This window comes from Ambystoma mexicanum, chromosome 5q, assembly GCF_040938575.1.
Source record: "Ambystoma mexicanum isolate Mex_15411 chromosome 5q, UKY_AmexF1_1, whole genome shotgun sequence".
Lineage (NCBI taxonomy): Eukaryota > Metazoa > Chordata > Amphibia > Caudata > Ambystomatidae > Ambystoma > Ambystoma mexicanum.
The window spans coordinates 754291509-754305754 of NC_090933.1; the positions used below are offsets into that span (position 1 = coordinate 754291509).

The window sequence follows — 14246 nt, forward strand, 5'->3', positions numbered from 1 at the left end:
TGCTAGAAAACAGATCCACAAAAACCTTCACCAGTCCCTTTACAAGCCTTTCCCATCATAGAGCTACCCTTTTCAAGATTGGGGATGGACATAAAAGGCCCTTTGGAGACTTCTAAATTGGGAAACCGATATATATTAGCCATCTTGGATTATGCCACGCGCTATCCTGAGGCTTTCCCTATATGGAGTAATACCACCCAACACATATTGAAGCCTATAATCCCTTTCTTGTCACAAGTTGGGTTCCCTAAAGAAATGCTTACTGACTGAGCCACAAGTTTTATGAGTAAGGTCATGGCGGAGGTGAAGGATGTCCTGAAAATTAAAACCCTCAGGACGTCTGTTTATAACCCACAGACTGACGGCCTGGTCAAGCGGTTTAATCAAACCCTAAAAAGGATTTTAAAGTAGGTGGTTGAGGCCGATAAAAAGTACTGGGTCAAGATGGTGCCTTAGGCATTGTTTGCTGTAAGAAAAGCCCCCAAAGTTCTCTGGGATTCTCACCATTCGATATGCGAGAGATCCCAGAGATGCACTATTCATGCTTAGAGAAATGTGGGAAGAGAGTGAGGACGCTATTTTACCATTATCTCAAACTGCACAATGAATTAAGGAGCACCTGATGCTGGTAAGAAATATAGTTAACACCAGTCTAGCCAAGGCCCAAGAAAAACACAAGGGCTATTATGATGAAAAAACAACCCTGCATTCTTTCTCTGTAAGGCAAAAGGTCCTTGTTCTACTTCACAAGTCAGAAAACAAAATGTTGTCCCATTGGTATAGTCCCTATGAAATCTTAGAACAGACCCTGTAACTAACACGGTCTCCCAACCAGACTGACGATTGAAAGTTCAGGTGTACCATATCAATCTCCTTAAGGAGTGGAGACAAGACTCAGTAGAATCAACATCTACAGTAATGACTAGTTTCTTAACTAAAGAAGGGGATAGTTTAAATCTAGTCCCTAGTGACCTCCCCTTCCAACAACAAGAGGACATTTAGGATCTCCTGATCCAGTTTCCAATGTGTTTCGACACACGCCAGGGAGGCTAAAAGGCATATACCATCATATCTGCACCCCCTAGGAAAGTCATAAACGTATGGCCCTACCAGATCCAGGAGGCACAAAGGGTAATAATCATTCAGGAGGTGGAGAAGAAGCTGGCTGAGGATAACATAGAACACTCTCAGAGCCCATGATCCTCGCCAATAGTTCTTGTAGCAAAACCAGATCAGTTGTGGTGGTTATGTATTGACTTTCGCAAACTAAACACAGTGTCCAAGTTTGGTAACTATGCAATGCCCAGAATTGTCGACCTCATCGTTCAACTGGGCACTGCCAAGTATACCTCCATGATTGATCTAACTAAGGGCTATTGACCGGTCCCTCTGAACCCCGATGATAAAGATAAAACAGCCTCCTGCACCCCCTAGGGGACTGTTTCACTTTAAGGTTCTTGCCTTTGGGCTCCACGTAGCACTGGCATCCTTTCATAGGTTTATGGACCAAATCCTACAACCATGATCTAATTTTTGCGGGCCTATTTAGACAGCATCGTCATACACAGTAAGAAGTGAGAAGAACATATGTTGCACCCATATCAAATCCTTAAAGCCCAAAATAGCGTAGGACTGAGCACAACACAAAAAAGTGCCACCTGGTGTAGTCTGCAGTTAAATTCCTAGTCCTCTGTGGGGGTAACGGTATGGTCCAGCCACAACTAGAAAATGAAGAGGCCGTCAGGGAGACCCCTACACCTTAGACCAAGAGAATACGGAGGGCCTTTTTAAGACTAGTAGGGTATTACAGAAGATTAATACCCAATTTCTCCTCCATAATATCCTGTATGACTGGAAAGAAGATCATGCTTGCTTTGACTCCCTGAAAACAATTTTTTGAAGACATCCCATTCTTAAAGTGCCAAATGTTAACAAATAGTTTTTTCTACAGACAGACACCTTGAAGGTAGGTCTAGGAGCAGTGATATCTCAAGTCTATGATGCAATAGACCATCCTGTGCTGTTCATCAGCAGAAAACAGCTTCCTAGAGAAATAAACTATGTTTCCATAGAGCTAGAGGCCTTAGCGGTCAAGTGTGCAGTCGGACATCTCCAATACCACCTCACCAGGGGAATATTTTTTACATTTGTCACTGACCATTACCCGTTAGTATGGCTCAGCCTTAGGAAAGATACCAATCCCTGCATCATGCAATGGTTCCTTTATTTACAGCCATATTATTTTAACTTGGAACATCGCAAGGTGCAAAGAAAAGGGGAATGTAGACTTTCTGTCCCATTTCACTTTAGGAGAGGGAGTAACTGAACACACGTGGGAAAGGGTATGTGGTGAATGCCGAGGTGTCACCACTACTTCAGATGAAGAAGCCCCTTCCCATGAGGCTAGTGAGGTGACACCCCTCCAAAATAGTCCCCCTGGAGATGGTGCTCAGCGGGAGGATCTCATGGGCAGGGAGAACCTCATAGAGAGTGGTGACCAGTTTATGAGAACACAATATCCCTTTCCCCCTTCCACCTTCCTCAAAACCCATTCTTCTCCACATTAGCTGATACTGCCATATATTATTGTATTACATCCCAGGTAATAACTACTGGGACGAGGAAGAGGCCATGAGTTATGATGATTACTCACCCGAACAGCGATACGTGATCTAGCCTTCACAGCGACCTGATTGGCCCACTGGCATTCAAAGGCAGAGAGAGAGAACCGAATGATGGTGTCTTTGTTCGTGGTCCGGTGTGGACTGCGAGAGGCTCCAAGTACGCGGAGCACAGCTAGAGGAAGAAGCAGACTGCGTTGAAGAGGGAACTATACTCGCAGAAGGCTTGCAACACAGGAAGCAGACCAAAGAGAAGGGAAACTGCTTACCGGTGACCAAAGATGCTGGAGTGCAGATGGACCAACGCCAAACAGCGGAAGAAGCGTGCAGAAGGCCAGCAAGTAGGCCGGTGAGCCTGGGAAGTCGCCAAAGCTCCTGGGAGACCCGCAAACAACTGTAGTGGGAGGGCCCAGGCCCTGCAGGTAACAGGGTGGCTGATCCTAGAGGCTTGAGGCAAGGCATATGAAGAACCAAAGAGGCAGAGCAAGCACTTGAATGGGGTCTGGGAGCCGCAGCTGAAGTATAAAGATCCAACAGTGACAAATGCAAACTCTGTACATTCAAGCAGCATGCACAGACCTTGGAAGGGGAGAAAACCAAGGTTGAGGCATATAAATAAAAGGAACTATGAGATTGAGCAAGTGAAGGGGTGTCTGGGGCTCACACGGGGGACACATAACCCAAACCATAATATCAAGGAACACAAAGCAAGCAAATACAAGGGACACTCAGAGACCTTGGCAGGAGAATAAACCAAGGCTGTGGATGAATGGGAAAATCGAAAACCCTTCTTGGCAGGAGAGTAAACCAAGGAGGGGGTGCTGAGAAAAGGGTCAGGAACCCTCAAGACGGCTTGGGAAAGGTGTCCAGGCCAACCAACCTTTTCAAGGGCCTGAGGATGAAACCTCCCGGATAAAGACAAGGCTGATCACTACAGACACAGAGCCCACTGGATGAACACTAGAAAGTCTCTGGGAAAAGGGAATCAACCCCTTGAGTATTGTGGAACTTTTATTTACTTTCTACACCTTTTTGGAACTTTTGTGTTCGGCTTATGAAGTCTGGCTGCAGGTTTCATTAACTAGCTTTGCTTAGGCAGGAAGCCCCCTCTTAGATGTAGGGCTAGTTCGAATTTTCTCCAACCCCCTTCCTTATTTTGTGGTTAGTAAAAGTCTTTGCCAATCAACATGCCATCCTTGTGTCAGCGTCTTACTCTTAGACCCTCACAGTGTGCAGATTAGCTCAAATGTCAAGCTTTTGCTCCAGACAAATTTATTTGTCTCATGCTTTTTTCTACATAGCATTTTCCACCGTAGACCAACAACTCTTAAGAATTCAGACAACTGCATACATAGCTTACCCTTATTAGGGATCATCAGTGCAGTCCAGTCTGAATCCTTTTGGTTGGAGCACTGGGGTATCTTGAGCAAACACATTTGGCGGGTTTAAAAGGCTTGACAAAACCCTTTCACCAAAGATGTGAAAGAAGAATTTGCCATTTCAGCCCAGACAAACACAACACAGTGTCACACAGTAGCTATCACTGGAAGTTCACCTCCAGTTCAGAGGCAGAAGAGCAATGCCTTGTGGGTATGCAAGTCAACTCAAATGTTAAGCCTTTGCTCGAGGGAAATGTCTTTATCTATAGGGCAGTATTATTTTATGCACAGCAATTTTCAACTCAGGACAGACAGCTCTCAAGGCCTGATGCATGGGGTTGTGTTTAGGGAATAGCAGCCAACAGATGCAGCATGTTCAGGAGTCCACTCATGAACAAGGCTGTGGTTTCAAAAATGTACTTAAGCTAAGAGAAAATGTTGAATGATGTTCAATTGAGAATATAATAACCTTATACTCGAAACACCATTGGCCATGGCTTCAGAATGAAGCATGGAATTAGAGCATACCTCATATGGCATACTCGGGCAACAGAATTATACATCCAGGCCTATCGTAATACTCTGTACTGGTAAACATGGAGTTAATGTCCAAATATACATCAAGCACTAGGCACATGTTCAGTTATAGAGAGTATACATACAGTGTTGGTGCATGCAACTCTTATCCAAAATCATTCAACATCTGGTAATGAGGAAACAAACACAATGACCAGAGCATGAACCTAGGATTAGGGACAGTCATCATACATATGTTATACTAAGGATATAATCTGTCTGTGTGCTGCTTTCAAGATTAGTGTATGTGCCCCTTGAGCACAGGGCAAATCTTGTGGAAACTGACCTAAATCCATTCTCCAAGGAAATTATTATGTATTTATTTATTTATTCACATTTATATAGCGCACAGGCAGCACAGGGGCATTGTGGCGCTGTTACTTGCAGCAAACTTAGTTACAATATGCATAAATTACAACATTTGTGCGCAGAGATGTAGTACATGTTATACATAAGACGAACATAGTCAACATATCCATGGACGTCATGACAGGGTGTGGTAATCAGCGAATAAGGTGGTTTTCAAGGTTTTGCAGAAGGCGGTGAGTGAGGGTTCAGCTCGCAAATCGTTATGCAATGTTCTTAAATCACTATCTACAGTCACAGCCTCTGCATACTGAGGCTAAACAACAAGAAAGTCATAGGACAACCATTTTGTGGGCCAGATTGTGTAACCTCTTGCATAGTATTCTTAAAGTGTTACCGTGTACATGTGATGTAATTGGTGATGTCATATGTGATGTCATGTGTGTCCCTATGCATATAACATGGTGAGGGTGCATGTAATGGTTGCTCAGCTTGCCATAAATGGCGAATTGCTAGGTTTTTCAGATTTTACGTTGCCACCGTAACCTCCTTTCAATTAAAGTTTTGACCCTGAATTGGCATGTTGTTTAAAGCGTAGGCTTAACCATAATGAACCATGAACCAAAGAGTTTTCCCTGAATTTAAGTATGGCTGTAGGTGTTTCATAATGTTACTGCTATGAACATCAGTTGTTAAAAAGTCCTCTTTTATCTAATAGAACTTAACCATATCATCCCTTTAACAAATACTTTTTTTTTTTAATGAATATATGTTTATTTAATTTTGGATTTTCTATAGTGGTCTATCATATCAACAGTGGATTACAGAAATTGTACTGGTGACCTGATTCTGTACAGGATGCAGCGTATGTGCTGAATGTTGAAATCATTATAACCATCACATTTTAAAGAACAGCGAAACTGGCAGTAAGTGCTAACTTACACACATTTCAGTAATGACACCAGCACACGTGTGGATATCATTGGAAGGGGACGGGGACTGTAAGGATACAGTTACAGCCACAAAGTTCGTGGTAGGCCTGTAGGAAGTGCAAGGGTGACTAATGAAGAAAGCCTGGTACCCAGTGAGACTCTGAGGGTAGCCAAGCAACCAGTCGGAACAGCAGACAGGTAGGTCAGCAGGGAAGGGAGAGAGACAAAACAGAGAAGAGGGAAGATGTGAGCTGCTTCCGGAACATCAGGTGGTCCGGCTCAGAGGGAGGCACCTGCAGAGCAGAGAGGAGAGGAAAGGAGGAGGAGATTGGGCTGAGGGTCCTGAACCAAGATGGTGCCATTCAGATAGATAGGTCTTGGAGGAGTGGAAGGGGGCAAAGAGGACCTCCCACCTAGTGCCACTATTAATGGGAGAGGAAGAGAATGGAGAATGATATGGTCTGGACTAGTTGTTAACCTAGTGGGCTTTTTAAGGAGTGACTTTACTACAAGTTGGGGTAATGCCATGACTGCCTAATGATAGTCCTTATAAATTAGGGCACACAGGATATCTAAACATTTGACCAAAACCCACCCTCATTATACAACTCTAGAATAATTCACAAGTTGCATTTCTCAGGTCCCCAGAAAGTGTCATAATATAGAGGATGTGGTCGCTCTGGTCGTCATGGCGACTGACGCTGCGCTTGTTTGATGCCATTTTTATTTGCAAGATGGTGGCCTGCTGTGATCCGCGATTGCACTTTGTTCACACTGGTGTTTTCCTGTCATCCCCTGAGCTCCAGCGCTGCTTCTGCTTTCCGTGGTCTAAACGGAGGATGCGCTGTTCTCAACCTTGCGTTTCAATCGCTTTCTTGTCCTCGCCCTCTCGTTATTGTCTACCAGCCTTCATGGTTCTGGTTTCCCCTCTCCTGGTCTTCCCTGCTTCTCCTGTCCTAAATACTGTTTCAGGTTACCATATCCCTATCCTTGCTTTTGTGTCTGGACCTTGTTCAGTTGATCCTTCTTATTTTCTGATTCCACTTGCCTTGCCTGGACCCCCCAGTGTGGGACTGCATCTTATTACCATCTTCCTGGCTGCCTTTCAGAACACTGATCACCTGAAGATACATCATTAAACAACAGGTTTTTTCCTTTTTGTTGGAAGGTTTTTCTTCCTATATTTTGGCACTTTGCTCCGGAGTCCACCCCACCTGGGAATACCTGTAATCGGACAGGGTGACGTCCAGAGAGTCTCGCCCCTAGCTTCACAATACCCGTGCCAGAAAGAAGGCACATCAGGGATCGCCTTCACTCAAGGCACCGCGCAGAAAGACTCAGACGAGCCTAAATCCAGACGATCCTGCCAGAAAGTCCTGTTCCGTGCATACATTCTGGTACCACACGGAATAAAATTGACCCAGCCTTTAACAGCAGTGTGGCGAGTCGCCTTGACTTTTAAGGTTTGTATTCCAATCCAAACCAAGTGTTATTTGTTTATTATCGTGTGTTTGGCTGCAGTATTGGATTATTGGAGTCCTGAGGCTGACCAGGGCGTTGAAACTAGTAGAAAAACACACAGTGGAATCCCATTTTGTTGCGCCAAATTTCACATTTTATTTGTCAGTTGCGTTTGCATGATATGTAGTTTAGATTGAATTTTATTCATTCAGTTGCTTGACTCCTTATGAACATGTTTATCACTCCTCAATCGAATTACGCTCCTTCAATATAGCAAGAGTCTTATGTAATATTCTGTCTCTTTGTTTTTGACTTTTTTATATTGAGCTCCTTCGTATGTAAGACTTCTACATATTGAGCTCCTTGGTATGTAAATCCTCTTTGCTCCTCTCTGTGTTAAGCTCCTCTTTATTCCTCACTACTTTTTACTCCTCTCTTCTTTACTCCTCTCCTCGACACATGTTTCCCCGTCTTTTAATATGTGGGTTCATCAGGAGGTTCACTAAATATATTGCATTATGTTGAGACTGGTAATTAGCCTGTATGTTCTATCAGTCATATTTCATCCAGTATTTTAGCCTTGTCACTTTAAATAGCCAATATTAGGTCGTATTCTTCAGGTATTTCATCAGATTTCTGTTCTGATATTCTCGCGGTACGATTGGTACCACACCCATTTTGTTCTTTCTGATGCTACACATGTTCAGCACCCCATTTCAGACGTCTAACTTTCCTGATTTTCACAGGAGTCTCAATTTTATAGCCCAAATTTGTGATACTTGCCATTCTTTTTTAACTTACCCAGGCCCCAAATGTACTGTATTTCAATGCAGGTCAGACCTGTATCTATCCGCTGGCACTTCCCGGGCCTCCCAAGATGGAAGCCATTTCAATGTTACTCATTTTATCAGGCTCAGCATGTTGCAATGCTTTGCCAGCTCATCCAAGATAAACAAGTGACCTGCAGCTTGCAGACAGATATCTGCAGCAAGTGCATCGACTGACTGAGGAACGTTACAAATTACATTTAAAGTATTTATTCTGTGGGTTTACCTACTAGAGTACACGTCATAAAATTAACTTTGGTAGATGAAAAATGTAATTCTGGAGGGGAGAGCAAAGCTTGTCACAAGTAATGACTACAAGGTTTTAAAATAATCATTAGCACTACCAATAATCCAGGCAATCTTCCATACCATCGCTTTTTAGCATGTCTGCACCATTAGAGAAAGGCACCAGCTAGAGGCAAATAAGCCAACGTCCTGCCACCGAATGGTGAAGTCCAGTGTTAACTGCTTGGCTAAAGCAGGTCTTCTCTAGAACACAGGCCACCCCTGTAGCGTTTAGGCATTGTGGTAGCGGTTCGTGAAGGCCCAAGACTGATTTTAATTCGATGGAAATGAAGGCTGCCTAGGGCAATGCTACTGGCTCTGTTTGATTTAAAGATTTCCAGTCTCTCATTTTTGCTGTTTGCCTCCCTAATTGGCCAAGTATATTCACAGATTGAGGGTGTTTTATTTGGCTATTCATCTCACTGATTAAGTCCAGCAAGACTGTTTGTGCCTGGAAATGTCAAGGCTAGGAAAGTAAGTGTGGACAGCTTTCAGCTCTTTCCATGGTGTGAAGCTACCTGTGGGGGTCCCAACTAACTAAATGTTTCTTGCTCTCCATGGAAGCCTGCCCTCCCAAAAGTTATTGTTGGGAGTTGCAACTGGTAAATTGCTGTTTGAGAAACTGAATAGGCTCTGTACGCAAACCCTATCCTGTGTATTTGTGGGACACGTTAGAACGTCTATAGGATGTAAGCCCTGGGGATTGGCTACTCCCACAAACGGAAAAGGAGTCCACCCAAAAAAATCCTGGAGCCGGACTTGATGCAAGTCAAAGGACGAAAAAATCAAAACCTCCCTCCTGCTGGTGCAACATCTCCTTCTTAAATGTTTGGACTGAATGACAACTGGGCTCGCGGCGTTTAGGCAAAATATTGTATTTGATTAAACATATTTATATACACACATTTTCCCCCACCTCATGAAACATTCCTCGTTTCCCAGTCATTGGGCAATTGAAATTGGTCCCGATCTTGCTGCTTAATTGTTTCTCTTTGGTGTTCCCAAAGTAGTCTTGTGAGAAAAAAAAAAAAAAAACGCCGGGGTCTCTAAACAAAGACCCGCGAGGTCCGCTCCTTGCGACGCTGATGGTGCAAGAAGTTCAGTGAGAGTAACAAAATGAGAGAGGACACTGCGTAACAAGCCCCCACATACAGGGTTAGGCCCCCACCGCACTTGCTGCGGTTTCTCGCTCTGTCCCACAGTTGAACAGGTGCCGGAGGAGGACTCTAGGGAAGGAGCGGCCAGCCTCTGGCATCCCCCGCCTGCCTGCCTCCCCTTCGCGCCTCTTTCTGAACGCTTCGCGGCTTTGCTCTGGTCAAGGAAGTGACGCGTGATCCCCCAAGGCCACAGCAATCCCCGGGAGAGGAAGGTGTTCTGATTCCCTAGAGAAGGGCAGAACCATCACTTCCGTATAGCTTGATACACACAACGGCCTGTCATCTGCCCGGGCCTGCGACAGGAACCGGGGAAGAAAGGGGAGCAGCCCGGGGTAGCAGGCAGGTAAGTGGGACTGGTTCGCAGCATGGCGCACTGCCGATAAAGTTTCAACTGTATTTATGCAAGGAAGGCGCAGGGAAACAGCGGCGAGTCTAACAAGCGTCGGCAGGTGTGAGAACAGGTGGCTGCAGGGAGGTGATGGGTAGTGGAACAGGTTGCACTAACTGAAAAAGTAACCGCAGAAGAGAGGGTTACGGATGGAGAGAGTGAAAGGTGGGATAAGTTAACGTAGTAACGGTACTTCGCATACAACTGGATACCTCGGGGTAAGGATTGTGTAGCGAACTTTAAAGCATAGCTCTCAACTATTTGTGTCGCAAATGTGGGTGAAATCACCCGATTTTGTTTTTGGCGGGTGAGACGCCCATTTGAATGAATGGGCGTGCAGGAGGCTTGGCGGGTGAGTCAACCCTTAACAAGGCGGGTGAGTTGAGAGCTATGCTTTAAAGAAAATAAGATATTGTCATTTTATGTGTGGGCTATGCAGTGTCTAGCATTTTCTTTCTACAAAGTTACGGACGTTTCAAATAAGTAACACGTATGGAACGGATGGATAACTTGAGATGAATGAGTAACCATGGTTAGTTCTATTAGATGAATGACATTGCCCTCACAGTGGTTGCTGGCACCCACTATGCACCATGCAGCAATCGCACTGCATCCCACACTAACGTCATTTTTACTCGCGGTGCAACGCACTGCATTCAGTCAGCGCCCTCGTTCTGCACCCCACGCCCAGAGACATCACTGCAACGCCAGCCTCCATGCAGAACTCTAAAGCCTACCTGCTGATGCTCCACGCCGCCCTAATACACGCGCTGGACTAAAGCCCAAACAACTCCAGCTGCACCTCCTTCTCTCACTCTAGAACCCCATGCCTCACACATTCTGCAATAACACTGAACCCCACAAAGCACTGGCATCACCTCACAGTGCCCACTGTATTTAAGCCGCACATCATGCAGTATCCTAAAGTACTGTTTTTTCCATTGACCCTTTACCAGATAGCTGTTATTTATTGCTCCTTACCCGCGCATTTACACAGCCTTTAAACTAGGGGGCGTTCCCATTTCCGCATTGAACTTGACTGTATTGGTACTTCTAGCACCCAAAACAGCAATAATGTACTGTACAGCACACCATCTTCAACTTTTTCTTACTAAATACTCCCCCCTCTAGACCACTACACTCCTCTGGCTCTAACTCGCTGGGTGTAAAGCGTTTTGCCAAACAGAGGGCAGGTGGTCGTTTGCTTTCCTCAGCTGGCTCCCTCATATGGAACAGCCTACCCCTCCCTCTGCGCCTTGAGCAGGATCGTCTTGAATTCCGGAAACCTCCTTAAGACTCTCCTCTTTGCCTCGTCCTTCCCCCTCTTCTCTTCTCTCCTCTGCTAATCCCACAGTTGCTGCGATTGGTGTCCTGGGCCCTTATGCATCCTCTGGGCCCTGACCTCCCACGCCCAATCGGCCCTGCTCCTGTTGCACCCTCTGCCCTGGTGGTGCATACTTACACCCCTCGCGGCTCCTGCCCGTGCAGCACTCAACATTCCTGGCACTTCATCTGTGTCTCACCCATGAGCTCTGACTCCACAGCACTGACCCACCCCCCATCTTCTTCCTTGCTGCACTTGCATGTTCCGAATACTCACAAGGCATAGTAGGTTAGTCCTCTTTTCCTCCCCCTCCGAACCCCCCCACTGCTCTTATATATGGTGTTTTTAATGTATTTCCCATTCTTGCTCCCTCCCTTGCCCTGTGGGCGCTTTGAAACAGTATTTTCATATTGTATAAGCGTCTAACAATCAAACAATAAAATAAATAAAAAATAAACTTACACAGATATTAAACCCACTGTATATTGAAGGCATGCCATAGACCAGGGGTTCCCAAACTTATTGTGCACGATGAGCAAAATGTGCATATCAAATGAAATGGTGAGCAACATCCATTTTTCGACTGAACATATCTGCGCTCAGTTGGCGGACAAATGATTGCAACACAAATTAGAAATTTAATAAACGCAGAAAAGTTTAATTTGTAGTACTTAATAGTTACTAGAACACGTGCAATTCTAGTAAAGGAAATTTGCAAAGCCTATAACTTCATTTGATGTTAAGTGGTTGTTTACGGGACATGTTGAGGAAATTGAGTGGTCAGTGGTACATTTTTAGACACATAGGACCAGTCAAGTTGTTCAAAAATATAGTAGGACTAAATAAACATTACCTGAGGTTTCAGGTTTTGAGCAAAATATTTTAAAGACATTTACTTTGTGGTTCTGCCAGGGGATTTTCTGGGATCTTTAGTGGCAAATGGTGCAGTCCTAAGCATGCAAGATCAACAATACTGTCCCACAGTCATCGATGCATTTCTGTTTGAATAAAGAGTGAACACTATCAAAGAGTGAACACAAAGTAAACTTTGCATCAACCACGTTTTCATGTCATGTCGCAACATATGTAAACGAGTGCAGTCATTCAAGGCACCTGCAGCAGAATTCTAAGTAACTGTCGCCACATGTTCCCTAAACCAGCAAGATAACTTAATATGCCTGCTGTAGGGGCTGTTCGTTTAACTTAAAGTTCACAGTTTGGTATCCCCCAGATTTGATTTGACCCGGGCAAAACAAAATGTGTATCCTTCATATAATTGACATCTGACTAGCCTGCATGTCCAAATATGTTGATAGAGGGAACGTCATTCTCTCTCAATGCCCCTTTTCCCTTACTGTTTGCAGTAAGTGCTATCAGAAAAACTAAAAAAGACCAACAACGCTGATTGGTTGGAAAGGCCCAGGATAGATTCCCACTCCAGACACCGTGTAGTGGGTAACTTTCTCACTGAGCCAAATTGTGTGATCTTGGCTAAATGTTTTAACTTTCTCCCTTAACCTCTTGAATGCACTCCCCACATGGACACTAGTGGAACGCGGAGGGGAGGGGAGGTCCCTGGGCCTTGAGGAGAATCTAACATTTTTCCCCCCACCCCTGTGGCAAATTAAGACCATTTGTATAGGACATTTATTCAAATTCAAAAGGTTGACCAGACTGTATTATCCAGGTCACATCACCTTAATGTGGAAGCAGTTAAACCTTGTGAACATAGGGCACCTAGCAAGTATCCCACCCCAAATCACTGCACGTTAGAATTGCAGCAACTATTCTACCTTTCCTTCTAAGCACAGATTTACAAAACAGTACACAAAACACCTTTTGAATGCTCGTCTACTGGCCTTGCTAATGCTTGCTACTCGTAGTGTCTTCTTATCAACTGCTAATTTCCTTTCTAATACTGAAAGAAATAGTGCTGGTAGGGTACCTGGACTTGCCAGTGTCCCAGAATTACATAAGAACTGTGATGATGCAGAAGGACTGATGGTGTACGTCTGGTGTTGGTAAGTTATAACCACCAGATTCAACATTTCAAAGCAAAGTGACTTTATATATAAGTATAGATGGGCAGCTTTGAACCACAGGGATATATTCCATAGAGGGGTTCTGAGTGACATCTGATGTGCAAGGCAAACGTTTCTCTCTTGGTCTGTCACGCCAATCGGAACACTAAGAACCGCTATCCCTCTATAACTCCGTTTTGTAAGATCCACCCTTGTTCATGTTCCACCCCCTGTGCTTTCCCCATGTACCAGCCTTGCAGCGGTCATGTTGGAAGGATATGGAGTATAAAAAAGACTATGGGCCTCATTACAACTCCGGCGGTAGCCTTGCCGGTAAAAACCGCAGGCTACTGCCAGAGTTGTGTTTTTTTTGCCGGCACCTGGCTTTAGGGAATCACCTGGGCCTTACAGCACCCAGCGATCCGTGAAGCCAGGTACCGCAAGATGTAACTCCTCATTCCCATTTGAGTGGGAATTGGGAGGACGGAAGCACCGGCACCATGTTGTGGGATGTTTTTACCCATGCATCCAAGCCCTACAATAAAACTGTGCAGTACTGGCATGGAAAACATCATGATGGCCAGAACTCCCCAGAGAGTGCACAGGGAAAACATGAAGAATAGGCTGCCACCCATTTTTCCCTATGTTGTGAGCAAAGGAGGGCACTGCCTAAAACCACCATTGGGCTACTCACACAGTAGCCTGAAACCATTGGGAATGGCAATGCTGATTGCCAAAAGCAACCCAGAACTGTGGGGAATTCATATTCTTAATCCCAAAAATTGTTGCATTACCAGTACTCACCACTATCAGAAAGCCGGCGTTTTAAAACCACCAGACTTTTGTGTAAAACTGCACAAATGAAACAAAACCAGACCAAGGAAAGACTTGCTAAGAGGTGGAAGAATGTAAAACCATATTCTGAAATGACTTGATGGAAGTAATTATTTAATGTATAGGTACAAAATG

At 44.7% G+C, this 14246-nt stretch overlaps 1 protein-coding gene across 3 annotated transcripts in view; it reads left to right on the forward strand.

The window, feature by feature from the left end:
- The first annotated feature begins 9615 nt into the window (after nucleotides 1-9615).
- The window catches only part of LOC138497642 (polyamine-modulated factor 1-binding protein 1-like), a 2990269-nt gene continuing 2985638 nt past the window's right edge, over nucleotides 9616-14246 (forward strand). For 2 of the 3 annotated variants that reach the window (XM_069621237.1, XM_069621238.1), the window contains exon 1: nucleotides 9620-9887. The gene's annotated coding sequence lies outside the window, so the exon portion shown is untranslated. Of the gene's footprint in view, nucleotides 9888-14246 lie in introns of all 3 variants that reach the window. The other variant, XM_069621239.1, reaches the window with a different exon arrangement.